The sequence below is a fragment of the Rhinolophus hipposideros genome (genome assembly GCF_964194185.1).
Source record: "Rhinolophus hipposideros genome assembly, chromosome: 20".
Lineage (NCBI taxonomy): Eukaryota > Metazoa > Chordata > Mammalia > Chiroptera > Rhinolophidae > Rhinolophus > Rhinolophus hipposideros.
The window spans coordinates 15,925,402-15,936,759 of NC_138066.1; positions in this window are offsets into that span (position 1 = coordinate 15,925,402).

The following is an 11,358-nucleotide window of genomic DNA, read 5'->3' on the forward strand; positions in this document are numbered from 1 at the left end:
TGGAGATGCATGGGAAACATGAATAACCAATTCCCGGGGCACAGCCTGGAGAGCACCCCAGAATCTGGGAGGTTCTGGGCACCCCAGGCTGACCTCTGAGTCCCTGCTCTCTTCCTCGCCCAGCCCCCCCTGACACATGACAGGAGACAGGAAAGCTCTCTGGCCACAGCCCACGGCCCACGCCTCTCGCTTATTGGCTGTGTCATCTTAGGCCGGCCCCAGCCTCTCTCCGGGCCTCAGTCTCCTCAGGTAAAGGCGGGAGCTGAGCTGCTCTACAGTGCGCTTCTCAATCCTGGCTGCATGTTGGAATCACCTGGGAACTTTCAAAGACGCAGATGCCTGGCTGCCACTCGTAGAGAATCTGGTGTAAGTGGTCTGGGGTGTGGCCTGAGTATCTGGATTTTGAAAAGCTTTCCAGGTGATCCCAGTGGTCATTTGAGGTTAGGAGCCACTGGGCTACACTCTAGAGCTTTGCTACTCAAATGTGGTCCCTGCATCATTAGCAGGGCTTCACTGGAGCTGTCAGCAATGCAGAGACTCACGCCACGCCCTGACCTAATGACTCCGAATACCTGCCCTTTACCTACCAAGATCTCAGGCGGCTCACTGCCCTTTAAAGCTGGGGAAGCTCCTGGCGAAGTGCCTGAAGCCCAGGCGGTCAGCTCTGCCTCAGCTTTGCGGCAGACTCACCTTAGGCACACCTTCTCTAGTGGGTTTTGATCTCCTCTCTAAAAACCATCATCGTTTTCCTTTCTTACTACAGGGTCTATTGTAACAAATTGAGAAAATGTAGGCAGTACTGAGAGGCAAAGAGGACATAGAGACATCCCATGTAAGTTTGGGGGTCTCATAGCAGAAGAGGTTTGCACCCCACTTCCCAGAGTGTTTGCCAGTGAGGCTACAGTCTTTGTGGAGAAGGTGGCCTGTGTGTGTGTGTGTGTGTGTGTGTGAGTGTGCCCTAAAGGTACGTTTTTTTCAGGGAAGTACAGACCGCTCTTCTTCCCTCAGCCTCTGGCCCCCGACTGTGGACCTGCTAGAACCTGCTCAGGGATGGAGAAAAGTCAAGCAGGTATCTTAGAGCTGCTTGGATGGAAACTTCTACTCACAACCACAATTGACACCCTGGTTCTCCCGGGTCTCCGGCCCTCAGGTCCTAGTCCTGGGAAGAAGGGACCTTGAGAAGCTGTGATCTCTCTTGCACCCTTGTCCTGTGGCAGGAATTCCTATGCCCACGCTCAGCTCAGGTACATATGGTTCGTTTGTGCTGATGGCCAAACAGGCCCCTCCAGGCAGAGGAGGTATGGAAATTGTTAAAGGTCCCCTTCCTGGGTATGTTTGCAGCCTCATCCCAGCCTGGGAACTGAGGACAGCTGGATTTCAGAGGCCACTGCACAGAGGCCTGGCACACCACCCCATTACAGGAGGGCTGAGGAGAGTCCCTCCCTGGAGTGGGGAAGAGCAGGTCAGATGGAGGCTGGGCCCTGCCAGGGCTTCTGCCTCCTGCATTATTAATTTGCCCTCTGGTCATGGACATGAATAATTCATCAGGAGAAGGAAGCATTGAGGATTGCAAACCCGGCCGGAGGCATCCTAGCTCAGGGCTTACTTTGCTTAAGAGGCTTCTGGGGAGACCCTGCCGAATCTCAAGTTTCTCCTGCCCACAGGGCAGGCCCAGGAAAGGTCTTGCAGTTTTGGAGTTGCAATGAACCTGTCTGAATTCGGACAGAACCGCCTGTAGCCCCAGGAGCTGGTGCCCATCTTGCCATGCTTCTGGGTCATGCCGTGATTCATACACTGAGCGCTTTAACCTCTCTGATTAGGGGGGATGTTCTATGCGTGAGGAAGATCTAACATCATCCTGACCTGCAGGAACTGCGCAATGAACATGAACTGCTACTGTTGGTGTCATTTAGAACAAATGGTGGCTTTTTCAATTGTTGCCAAGGTCTTGGTGAAGGGCTGAGGGCACCAGCTGGGAAGGGGGTGAGCGCTGGATGATGGATAAGCCTGCTTGGGGTGGGGTGCAATCAGAGCTTCAGGGGTGTAGGACCTCTGGATGAGGGTGTGAGTGGGGCTGGCAGTGTGGGACAGGAGGTGGTGGTGGTGGTGGTGGGGGGAAACTGAAAGAATTATGTAGATTCCAACGGTGACTTTCCCTCTCCAACTAAACTTTTCCACATGAGTCTCAGGGTCTTCAAAATGGCAGGGAAAAGGCAGGGGAGCACTCCCCGGTGTAGGGGTGGGACTGCAGGTATTGGAGTCCATCAGCTCAGTTCTGTTCAACAGTTCCATTTAATCCATATTTATTAAGGGTGCTGTACAATGTACAACCCCAGGTATGCAGGAAACATTTTCTTCTTTTCTTTATAACAAAATTTATTTTCTCCTTTGCCTCTATTTGGCCCCGATGGCAGAAACTTAAGCTCAGTTAGCTCAGATTTCTTTCCCCTTTCCTTGGGATGACAGCAGGCTGAGGTGTCCAGGACAGGGGTGGCAACCATCTGGTCCTCACTCTAGTGGCTGACACATCCTCATTCTGTCGCTCTTAGTCCCTGCAGGTGGCTGCTGAGTCAACCTTCAGTCTCCCACTTCCATCCCAGCTCTTGCTGTGCTGTTCCTGTACCTTCTCATATGCCCTGGGGTAATTCAGTTGTTTCTTCACTGACTCCATTAAGAAACGTTTTTGGCGGAGGCCCTCCAAAATAGGGTTATTTTTTTGGTCATTTAACAAGAAGTCCAGAGGTAGGCAGCCCAGAGAGGTCAATGCCTCCATGAAGTCTTCACCTAGGTGCCTTCAGTCTTCTTGCTTCACCATCCTAACGTAGGGCTACCTAACGGCCAACAGGGTGACTGCCCCAGCTCCAGCGATTCCAGGTGGCAAGAAGGAAGAAAGGGGAGGAGGGCAAAAAGGGCATATGAACCCTGAATAAGTCCCTTTTAAAGAGCCTCCTGGAAAGTCCTATCTAGTGACTTCTGCTTTACATTCCGTCCACAGCTGTGTCACATGGCCACCCTTAGCTGCAAGGGAGGCTGGAAAATACAGTCTTCTTAGCTGGGTACACGGCTGGCCCCAGGAAAATCAAGGTTCTGTGAGGAAGGAGGTAGGAACAGATACTGGGTAGCAAACAGTGTTCCTGGCCACATTTGTTATGTGGGATGGCAGAAATTCTGTCAGGCTGTCCCAGCTGCTGCCTGTCCAGATCCACCGGGTAATGCTATCTTCTCCAGGTTCTCCTTTCTACCTGCTCAACCAGAGACAGGTGCTCAGCATCCTTCTGTTCTTGGGTCCTATAAACCAGTCTGAGGTCGCGTTGCATCAGACTCCTCACTACTACCACCACCATCACAGGAATTTAACCCAAGGAGAAAGATAGCAAACAGGGCCCCTATCCACATTCCTCACTTCCCCTCTGATCAGATTCTTAGGATAGGAGTTTTGCTGTGACTCCTCTTACATTTAGTCTTCTAAATCTATTTCTTAAGCCCTTACTTCTTTTGATTCCTCCCTAAAGACCAGGCTTTTGAAACTCAAAGCCGAGAAGTAAAATTCTCCTTTTACTTTCTGCCTTTTCCTGGGTTTGTCCTGCCTTGAGATAAGGAATATAAATGAACGGAGCAGAAAAGAATCCAAGAAAATACAGAAAAAGGGAAAAATGTGGTTAATATTTCAAAATAATACCCAATGTCGCCTCTGTGACTCTATACCTAGAACTACACTGTGCTGAATGTTTTTCCTAGTTATGTGAGCAGGGGTGCAGGATTGAAGAATGCGTGCTCCAAACTTGCTCAAAGTCTAGGAGGGGAGAGACATGTAGACTGAAGTCCAGGTTGTATGAAAAGATGGCAGTGAGCAGAGAGAACCACAGCAGCTCAGAGAAGGGGATCAGATGGCTCCCTGTGGAGCTGAGCTCTGAGGTGAGTGAATGCTGTCATGGGAAGAAAGGTGGAGGGTGAGGAAGGGCGTCCCAGGTGGAGGACAGCCTGAGTAAAGAGCCAGAGTTCTGAAGTGGTATATGCTGCAAAGAACATTATGCTTGGGAAGGGTGGGTGCAGACAAGCAGGGAGGGTCAGATCACTGGAGGCCTGGGAGCCCCTGCCATCCTTGAAGAATTTTGTTTTGGTCCCTGCTCTTGTCATTAAGTGAAGCCTGCTTTTGACTACGCCATCTCTCCAGAAGCAAGGCCTTACTTATTGGGCCACTTACTCTTCAGGTTGCCATATCAGAAGGGAATATATACTTCTTAGCATTCAACTGCTTTCATCTTTCTATTAAAACAAAAAGTTAAGAGCGCCAAGATGGTGGAGTAGACAAACACAGTACCTGCTTCCTTCCATGAACACGTTAAAATTACAACTAAATTATAGAACAATCAATCTAGAGAACCATCTGAAGTCTAGCTGAACAGAAGTCCTATAACTAAAAATACAAAGAAGCCACGTTGAGACAGGTAGGAGGAGCAGAGATGCCAAACAAGACTCAAACGTCCCTGTGGTGGCTGAGAATCAGAAGAGATACCCACAGAGGTTCCCCCCGGAGGAACGACGGACCCCAGACCCTACACTAGACTCCCCAGCCCAGAGCACTGGTGCCAGGAAGGGAAGCCCCCACAACATCTGGCTGTGTAAAACAGTGGGGATTCTGACCATTCGGGTGGGACGGAAGGCTGCGGGAAACCCAGAGGTCCTCTTAAATGGCTCACACACTGACTCACTCGCTCGCTCGCAGGCACTTACCTTGAGCTCCAGTGGAGGGACAGTGACTCTGCAGGCCTCGGAGAGATATGGGGGTGGGGGGCAGACTGAGGAGTGTGGCTTCAGAGGAGGACTGGAGGACAGTTGGCATTTTTCTGGTGAGAGGTCCTAGTCCTGTGCAGCTGGGCAGGCGGCCGCCATCTTTCCTATGTTGAGCCCACCCCCACCAAATCTGAATCTGATTGGCCTGGTGAACTCTGCTGCTCCGCCCTGTTAACTCAGCTGGGACCCTTCCCCATGCAACTCAATCACCACTGGAGACACTTTCTCCTTGAGCAGCCAGCCCCTTCCTCATTGCACTTTTTCTTAGAAAACTATCAGAGTCCACGGGCCCCAGGTGGGCAGCAATTGGCCTCAGTGTGCTCTGAGACTTTTGCTGAGTCACTCCAGGCTCAGCACTGGCACCAAACCAGAGTTTACATTAACCTGGTGACCACAACTCTTCCCACTCTAGTGACTCCTTGAGACCCTGCCTCACTTAACTCTTGTAGTGCAGGAGGATTTATCAGTGGCTGAACCTTAAGGGAGTTGGCAGTGGCAGCAGACCTCTGGGTGTTCTGGCTTTTTCTGGAGTTACTCCAGGCCTGGTACTGGAGGCAGACATTCTCGGTTCCCAGTGTGGCCTCTCCCACATGCCTCCAGGTTTAGCACAGGCAGCAAACATTGTAGCTCCTACCAGGTAGACCCTAGGCGGTCACAGAAAGTGGGTTACCTGGGCCTGTACCAGAGCCCCTCCTAAGAGATCCCAGAACCTACATACTTGGAAGTTGGCTTTAGATCACAGCAGAGCACTGCCCAACTAGCCCCACAAGTGACACACACAAAGGATGGTCTCAACAGGCACTGGAGCCCATTGGGATGAATCCCCCTCAGTGGGATACGTCACATCAAGACACATTATAATTAGCATGACAAAGGTTAAAGATAGAGAATCCTAAAACCAGCAAGAGAAAGGCAACTAGTAAATTATAAGGGAGCTCCCATAAGGTTGTCAGCTGATTTCTCAACAGAAACTTTGCAGGCCAGAAGGGATTGGTAGGAAATAGTCAATGTGGTGATAAACGAGAACCTACAACTAAGACTATTCTACCCAGCAAGGCTATCACTTAAAATCAAAGGATAAAGAGCTTCCCAGACAAGAAAAAGCTAAAGAAGTTCATTACCACCATACCAGTATTACAAGGAATGTTAGAAGGACTACTTTAAGATGAAAAAAATATAAATCAAAATAAATAATAATAAAATGGCAATAGCTACATATCTATCAACAATTACTTTCAATGTAAATGGATTAAATGTTCCTTTCAAAAGACAAAGGAGGGTTGAATGGATAAGAAAACAAAACCCTTAAATATGCTGCCTACAAGAGAATCATTTCAGACTGAAAGACACACAGAGAGAAAGCAAAGGGATGGAAAAAGATATTTCATGAAAATGAAAATGCAAAAAACAAATAAACAAAGAGCTGGGATAGCAATACTTATATAAGACAAAACAGATTTTAAAACATAAGCTATAAGAGACAAAGAAGGACCCAGTAGTCCCACGTCAGGGTACTTACCTGAAGAAACCCAAAATGCTACTTCGAGAGGATTTGTGCATCCATATATTCATTGCAGCATTGTTTACAATAACCAAGATGTGGAGGCAGCCTGGGTGTCTGTTGATGGAGGAATGGATAAAGAGTAGATGGTACATATATACAATGGAATATTGCTTGGCCATGGAAGGGAATGGGTTCTTGCCATCTGCAGCAGCTTGAATGGACCTGGAGGGTATTTTGCTAAGTTAAGTATGTCAGACAGAGAAAGACAGATGTAATGTGATTTTGCTTATATGTGGAATCTAAGAACAAAATAAACAAACAAAATAGAAACAAACTCATAGATACAGAAAACATTTTGATGGTTGCCAGATGGGATGGGGATTGGGGTGTGGGTGAAAGAAGGGGAAGGGATTAAGAAGTACAAATTGATAGGTACAAAATAGTCATGGGGATGTAAAGTAAAGCATGGGGAATATACTCAGTAATATGGTAATAACTATGTATAGTGTTAGGTGGGTAGTAGACTAGTCGGGGGATCACTTCTTTTTTTTTTTCTTTCTTTTTTTTTTTTTTTGTTGAGAGCCCACTGGCCCATGTGGGAATCGAACTGGCAGCTTTTGGAGTTAGAAGCATGGAGTTCTAACCGCCTGTACCACCCGGCTGGCCCGGGGGATCACTTCTTAAATTATATAAATGTCTAACCACTATGCTATACACCTGAAATATAAAATATTGAATGTCAACTACAATTGATAAATTTAAAAGAGAGGGGAGGGGAGGAGGAATAAGAGGTTCAAATTTCCAGGTATAAAACAAATAAGTCTTGGGGATATAATGTACAGCATAAGGAATATAGTCAATAATATTGTGATAGTATAGTACGGTGTCAGATCGTTGCTGACTTCTGGTGATCACATCTTTAGGTATATAAATGTTAAATAACCACGGTATATCCTTGAAACTAATATAATGTTATATGTTAGCTATAGTTTAAAAACATTTTTTTTTATATTTTGTTATTTATTTTTATTTATTATTTTTAAAAAATTTCTTTTTTATTGGGAAATATTGGGGAACAGTGTGTTTTTCCAAGACCCATCAGCTCCAAGTCAAGTTGATGTGTTTCAATCTAGTTGTGGAGGGCGCATCTCACTGGTCCATGTGGGAATCGAACCGGCAACCTTGGTGTTATGAGCACTGCACTATAACCAACTGAGCCACCCAGCCATCCACTGGGGACTCTGCACTATTGCCCCTGTGGGGAGGCGGGACAAGCTATTGTTTTTACTCTAGTTGTGGAGGGCGCAGCTCAGTGGCCCATGTGGGAATTGAACCAGTGATGTTGGTGTTATAAGCACTGAGCTCTAACCAACTGAGCCACCTGGCCGCCCTGTTAGCTGTATTTTTAATAAAAATCTTAAAATAAAACAAAAATAAGAGTTAAGATGACCAAAATGAATATTATTATTATTATTATCATTGCAGTTAGTTTGCAATTAGCAATTGTTAAAGAGTGAGTACAAGGTCACTTTTTTTTTGTTTTGAAACAGTATTTGCAATGTATTGTCAGACTCGACACTTTTCCTATCCTTATTACACAAGGTAAAGTTATCATAAATAAAACTTCTTGGGAAATCCTCTGAATCAGGAATTGGCTAACTTTTTCTGTAAGAGGCCAGAGAGTAAATATTTTAGGCTTTGCAGGCCATGTGGTCTCTGTTGCAACTACTCCACTCTGCCAACGTAGCCCTGAAGGAGCCAGACTACAGGCATTCCTTGTTTTATTGTGCTTTACTTTATTGTGTTTTTTACAACTTGAAGGCAAGACCCTCTACCAGCAAAAAGATTACAACTCGCTTTACTGCAATACTTGCTTTACTGTGGTGGTCTGGTACCTGAACCTGCAGTATGTCTGAGCTATGCCTGATGTGAATGAGCGAGTATGGCTGCGTTCCGACAAAACTTTATTTACCAAAACATGTGGTGGACTGGAATTGGCCCATGGACCAGTCTGCTGACGCCTGCTCTAAACTCACTCCATATATTAGTTTCTGTGGCAGGGACTGGCTAGGTTTTTGTTTTTGGCATGAGCCAACGCCCAGGTGAGAAAGCGCTGAGATCATCCCACAGCGATGTCAGGAAGGCCAGTTAGTGCTCCTGGCTCCTGCCCAACTGGTGAGTAATCCCTTACTATACAGGTAGATTAATGACAATGGTGGGGTTGATTAATTGCTCGGCCTCTGATAAGATCTATGATAAACACCATTAAAAAGAGAAGGAAGGAAAAGTCATACCATTATAATCTAAATGGGAAACAAACAACAGACTCTAATTCAGTCCAACTCCCATGTGCCAGGCCATGCGTTGGGAATTGGGGGCAAGGTAGGGAGATAGGAAATGCAGCCCCTGCTTCCAGGAGCTCCTGGGGCCTCCAGGGAGGTATGGGGAGCCAGCCATCTGCTGGACACACAGTGACCACCCCAACAGGGAGACAATGAGGCAGGGAGACATGCTTTGGCCCTGTGGTTGGGCCAGGGGGCTCTACAGAAAAGGGCTCTGCCATCAAATAGATTAAGAAACACGGAATGAAATAAAACTGAATACAGTTGCTTGACTGTAAGCGTGTCAGTCTTTAACATGCTGGCATACAACATGAATCTTTAAGAGAGGATAGAGAGCAGTGCTTCCTAAAGTTAATGCACTGCCAAGCCCTTTCTTTGAGGAGTATTTTCTTGCAAATCTACTTTCCATTGGCTGAGCTAAGCATTTCCCTATGATATTGAAGTCTCTTTGTGAACATCCTTTTTAGTGGCTGTATATGTATAAGCCATCAATTATTTATTCACTTGTCTTTTCTCCCATTGCTGGGCACTTAGGTGTCTGGTTTTTCTCCCATTTTTTGTCTTGCTGGTAATGTACAAGCAGAGCTTAAGCACGTGGGGAGCAAATTCTGAAAGTACTCCAGGAGCAGTTCTTGCTGTTGACACCTTGCTAGGGTCCACCGCTGTCAGGAGCCAGGGAGAAGAGCCCCGCCTCCCCACAGGGGCAGATGACTAGTTGCCACAGCAACCACCTGGGTCAGGAAAGAGGGAAGATGCTGGCGGCTCCCAGGGCCAAGCAGCTGGGAGCCCCGGATGCTGAGGCTGACCAAACCTGACTATTGGGGGAGCCCCCGGGAATGATGGATGGGCCTCGAAGCTGCCTTTCCTTTCTTCGTGGCTCCCGGCAGCACCAGGCTACCAGCACTGAGAGCCTCCTTTTCACCATGAATTTGCCTGTCGGGGACAAAGTGGCAGGCAGAGGTCAGAAGAGCTGGAAGGTGGGTAACTGGGGACAGAGGAGCCTTCATTCTCTCTTCCATTTGCTCCTGTGTCTCCAAAGTTTCTCCACTTGTTTTTCCCTGGATGAAGAATTTTCTTCCACACAGTTTTTAATTTGGTGTGAAGTCTAGGCTCCTCAAGGAATTTTTCCAAGGATCCCCTTGGGCATAGCTTCCTGACAGAGGAACAGATTTCTGGGTGAGAGGAGACCTGGTCTTCTTGGGAATCTCCCAGGAATGCGGTGAGCCGGAGAACCGTGGTGCAAGGACCAGTGTCCCGAGGCCTCTGCCTGATAGTGCAATGCTCACCCTGACTCTCACACACAGGCATGACAGATGCCATTAAGCAACCCTCCTCCAAAAGAACTTTCTAGGACTCTGGCCCATGCAGTATTCATTCTTGAAACTTTTTTTTTAAACATAAAAGCAATACTCATAGTTACATACATCAAACATATCAGCTGTTACCCGCGGGGTGGGAGGCGATCAAAGCAGCCTTCCCATTTTTATTCCATAAACCTATATCCTCAGAATCTTATGACATTTATTTTTGTATGACTTTTAAAATTTAGAATTTGATTTAAAAAATAGTAATGGATGAGGGAGGAAAAATGCTCCCCATAATCCATTAGCCGAGACAATCAATGGGAATATTGAGCTTTTTTCTTCCAGGCTTTTAAAAAGGAACTTGTATTTAATATACAGTAACTGTCACTTTACAATAAAAGGGCTCTTTGTCTTGTAGGCGGCTTTTGCAGTGCTCGGAAGTAGCAGGTCCCCTCAGTTTCCCCCAACCTAACTCTTGACACAGGCCAGCTTCACCTGGCTGAAAGGACATACAAAATGGGAACAATGTGAGAGGGTGGGTGGGATGGAGCGAGTGTTTTTAGAGGGGCTGGAAGCCCATAGCTCTCTCCCTCCTAGCACTGACTGGGCCGGTGTCCAGAAAAGCTCCCTCCCTTGGTATCGCCTCCAGGGACCTTCCCAGGATTCGCTTCTGCTGACCTCTGCTTTGGATTCAATTCTGCTCTTGGCCCTCACCCCAGCACATCAGGCTCTTGTCTCTTTCAGGAGCCTCGTCTCTGCCCCGCGCCCATTTGCCTTTGTAACCATGCCCTCCCATCGCCCCAGCTGGACGCAGATTCCTCTGATACCTCCTCCTTCCCCTCCTGAAGTCGGGGCCCCTTTTCCATTTGCTAAGCTTTCTGAGGGCCGATGGCTGTAGCAAGATGTCCACTTAAGGGGCCACTGGGATGCTGGAAAGTCCATGTAATAGTCTGGAACCTGGATGTAAGAATGGTCCCGTGTGATTTCCTTTCAATCGTTGAACCAGACTCCACAGCCCTCTCCAAACCTATCCATGTGTTGAGGGGCTTTGGAAAACTGAGGGAGGCCCCAGGCATGGAAGTCCCCCGCCAGGCTACCTTTCGCTGGTTGGCTAGAGGAGACATTCTAGGTTCTCAGGACAGTCCCCAGAGAGGGGGACACACAGTTGCAGGCATGGCCCGGCTGCCCTCCCTGGGGAACCAAACGCAGTGAACTCATGTTTTGATCATGGCCCATGGGAGCCGCGCTTGCGCTGGTTAAACAGGCAGGAGGTAAACACACACCAAGGAGACGGGAACAGTGGCTCCCTGTGCAGTGCGTTTAATTATAAGAGCAACATAATGACGACAGGACAGAAAGTGGGGAATTGCATACTCCAGCCACTCTTTTTCACATGGCTTATTTAGCACCTGCC